This window comes from Phragmites australis, chromosome 2, assembly GCF_958298935.1.
Source record: "Phragmites australis chromosome 2, lpPhrAust1.1, whole genome shotgun sequence".
In the NCBI taxonomy this organism is placed as follows: Eukaryota; Viridiplantae; Streptophyta; class Magnoliopsida; order Poales; family Poaceae; genus Phragmites; species Phragmites australis.
The window spans coordinates 40,815,810-40,820,197 of record NC_084922.1 but is presented as its reverse complement, the minus strand read 5'-3'; the positions used below and the strand labels follow the sequence as shown (position 1 = coordinate 40,820,197).

The 4,388-nt window shown below is 40.8% G+C and overlaps 1 pseudogene; it reads right to left on the bottom strand.

Moving 5' to 3' along the window:
* Positions 1–564: 564 nt before the first annotated feature.
* Positions 565–4,388, bottom strand: LOC133907004 (insulin-degrading enzyme-like 1, peroxisomal; annotated as a pseudogene).

The window sequence follows — 4,388 nt, the reverse complement described above, 5'->3', positions numbered from 1 at the left end:
CTCAGGCGGCGGGAGCCGCAAGCGGGCGCATCGTCTCCGCCCTCGGCCGTGCCGCGGCCGCACTACTACTGCGTGTGCTCGCCCACGGCGCACCGGGGCTCGTTCCGGTGCAGGTGGCACCGCGGCGGCTACGAGTGGGGGCGCCGTTGGCCGCGCGTGGGCACCCCAGGGCGTGCCGAAGGCGGGCCGGACATACAGGCGAGGACGGCGGCGCCGTGACGGTCCTCGTTCGGCGTCGGGCAGCCGGGGTCAAGCTGTATGTGTGTGTGTATGTGTAGTGTTGGTCACTCGCCTCATGGCGCCTTGTTCTGCACTGTGATGATGTAAACTGTACATAGTGCGAAGTTGTCACAAGTAACAGAAACAAACATGTATACATGACTCTATACAGGTTACAGCTTTAAGATTTGTCCAGAAACTGGCATGCGGTCGTGTATTGATTCAGCCATGAGAGAAGAAGAGCATCAATCGTCAATCGAATCTGACACTCAGATTTCAGAGTCAACTAGAATCGAGTTCATGCATATGCACAGGCTATTATTATATGAAAAAGGATTGCAGCCTGATAGCTGTCAGTCCATCGTGATCCGGCCGGGACCTCCCTTCAGTGAGCTGTACAGCTGCCTAGATCGTTTGAAGCCGAATATATCTGTAATCCTGTACGTTTTCGGTGGATCAGCTTCGGCGATCGCCTTCTTGAACTCTGCCGAATGGTTGCAGCCGAAGACTTGCACGCTTATTGTCCTCCTTTGAGGTGCGTCCACTTTTATGTACTGATCGAAGAATTCAATGAATTCTTCTTTCTTGAGCTCTCTTAGGGAGCAACCTGGCAAATGTTATTCGAGATCAGGTGTCTTGACAATTAATGACATGACTTTCTTTTAGAAAGAAGTTATTTTCTGTTTCCTCTAAATAGCATTTAGTAACAATGATAAAATTTTGTGAAAGTTTGCTCTCCTCTTACAGTATTCTTGTTTGCTTCGTACTTGATGCCATTTTTCTCTCATCATGTCATGCATTGTTGTCAAAAGGAGAACACTTACCTTGGACTCGACCCTATCAAACTTGAGAGCTCCTGCCTCGATCTCTCCCCAGTAAAAATGAGATTCCTCCCACAAGTTTTTAAATTTCTCCAGTTTGGAATCAATCAGTGATTTGACATTTCTCTGAAATAAGAAGTCCATGTCAATGCCAGCAGTGCAAATGTCTAGTCGAATAATATCAAGTAATGCCCTCTGATTATGGACATAAAATAATCAAGTATTGCATTAAAATGAAACATTATGGATATGACATCATATTTCTGCAATCTTTTTTCTAATTTATAGTTCTTCATTATTTTGATCCTTGGTACTAATACTGTATATCCCTTCTATGATGTAATGATGTAGACATCTTGTGCCAGTTTATAATCCATTCTCTAAATCAAGTTTCCTCACCAGTTCTGAGTCTTGTAGTGGATGTCGCTGCTTAACATTCAGTAAAAAGATTGTAGATAGCGTTTTGTGAATTAATTATGAGAGGGATATTTGGCATTGAACATCACATAACTAAGAAAAACATGAGAGCTCCATTAGCTCTGAAGGGCAAATTGGAGCCACTAACCTTAAAATCCTTGTCGGACAGTTCGTGGATTTTGCTTTCAAACATCTTGAAGAATTCATCAACTCTAGCATCAAGGTAAGAAGGATCCTAGCTGTCCAATATAACATCAGCAGGAGAAAACAAGCGAGAGTTTATCATATCAATTACTCTAGCTTTGAACTTGTACCTTTACTGTGGACTGATCAATAACAACATGGAGTGCCCGGACTCCATAGTCGGATCTGAAGAATGATAACATTCATGGTAAGCTAGGACTCCAAATGGTCAAATTCAAATGTGAACTAAACCTTCATGCTATTCCTAAAATGAGAAAGTAACAAGAAATACATGGAAGACAAAACCTCTGGCATATACCTTAGAGAAAGACTTGTTATATACCCAAGCTGCTCAACGGTTCGCAGCTGGTTGAAGGTAGGCTGGCTGGCAATTAGAGAGAATAGCTGAAGTTTGATATTCGAAATGGCATCGTCCTGATGTACCTGAATATATAAAACATGTTAGTATCCTTACTGTTATAGAACGTTACTGTTACAGAACGTTATGCATTCATCTTGGAACGTTTCTTGACTTTCTTCCTCCTTAAGATATTAGGGTCATACTAGTTTTCTGCCCCGTGCGTTGCAACGGGTGCCGAAAATTTCCCATTACGGATGTTATTGACTATCTCCTTGATTCTCTACCTCGTATAAAGGATAAATGGATAATACATTAAAGAAAATAAAAAGGGCCAAAATGGTCAGGCTTTATACATCTCACACTCAGTTGCACTGCTATATTTACTAATTAGATATGTTATTAAGTAGCTAGAGCATCACTTGGTGGTTGAAGAATACAGCAACTTCCCAATAAAATCTGTATGGGGTAAAAAATATTATTGTTAAATTGAATCCTTGTTGTCTTTATTTTTGCATGTGAGAACAATATTGTATCACAAAGCTTTAAAATTGGAAAAAAAGGTTAAAAACTTAAAGATTCTACAGAGTTTATCCACAGCGTTCCAACTATCATTGGACTGATAATAAGCAGTAAATAGTTGAGAGCAGGATCACCAACAATTAATCGATTTGGTGAACATGAGTTTTGCACCAAAGGTTTGAACGTACCAACCACCAATCAGTAATAAGTTTTTGATCAATATTGCATCTCTAGCACCACGTAAGTAGCCCTCACCTGAATATATTGGACGATTGACGAATTCTCATTTTTCGGATTTAAGCCCTCAATTTGGTAGTAGCATTTTAACTCATTTCAAGCATGATAACCCTTTTAGTCAGATATTGTGATGGAGACATGGGTTTGAACAAAGAATTGGGGGTATTAAATATAGTGTCTTCAATCTCCTGGACTATAGATTTTGTGTCACTTGGTTCAATATTCCCTACAAGGTGAATAAGTAAGATTAGAAATGCTTCCCATTTAAGTCTCATGGAAATATACTTAAACCATGATTAGCATAAGTCTGCCAAACCTTGAACATAGCATTCCAAAAATGTCTTCGATAGAAAGTGTGGTACAAACTTCGCAAGAGAATCTGATTCAATCTTAGAAAGAGGTTCAAGTTTCTCAACTACAGGCCACTTTTTGTCTTCCAATATCAAAGAGACATAATATGAAGCTTCAGAGTATGGTTGGATGAAATTGAAATTTTAGTAGCCCTTGACAGAAGTTTCCTGAGATTGTAAGATGTTGGTCAGCAATTACTCATGAAAGAAATCATCACACAAAATGACAAAAGACCATTATGTTCAAGAGTTTGAAAAGACCCGGCGCAGCACAGGTTATCCTAGATATAATATAGAGAAACCACAGGCCAAGCATGAGGTTTGAAGAATATATTGCAAGCTGCAACTCCTGAAAGTACAATTGGTAGCAACAATCCACAGTATACATTGCCCTATTTTATTGTAATTACGATGTGATAGAATCTGCACTTACGTGTCACTGACTATGCATGAATGCATCACAAACTGCACCATAACAAAGCAGTTAGACCATTCAACTGGATGGGATTGAGCTACTTTAGACCATACCCATGCTACACTTAACAAAGCTTACCTTTTAGTTTTTTGGCTGGTGAGAAATAAAGCACTGTATTGGAACTGAGAATGCCGTCAAGTTTCTAGCATTCTCTATGACAAGAGGGTGCCACAAAAACTAAAAGGTAAGCTCTAAGTGTAGCAGAGATGTATATGTTGTGATGGATTTGTGACCATATAAGAAATGATCGGATCCAAAATAATGATATAGGCAATATCAATTGAAGAAAAGCTTGTCCAACATCAGTTGGGATGGTACCGATCGATAAGCGCGTGAACAATGCTTGTGGTGTGCGTGTGTTTGTGATGAACTCAAGAACACAGTGGTTATCCAGATTCAAACCTTCCAAAGGATAATAGCCTTACGTCCTATGTATTTTGTTATCAGTGTTTCTGAACTGGTTACAGATGAGTCCCCCTTTGCTAGACCTGTTCTCCTCTTTATATGCAAGAGAATGAGAACTTACAAGTTGGTCATTTTTTGCTGACCCATATCTAGCTATATGTACTTTTCTTAGGCCATCATCACGCAGAGCGTGTGCTCCGCACCTTGCGCCGGTGGTACTATAGGGCCCTTCCCATCCTCTTGGACGCCTACACTCTTACCTTACCTCGGTAACCATGCATGTCCTCTCGCTATGCGCCACAAGCTCATCTGCCAAGCCATTATGTCCCAGCCTTCCGTGAGTCTACCTGCAAACTCATCCACTTGTTTGGTTGTTCTGCAGACCATGTCTCATCTATCAT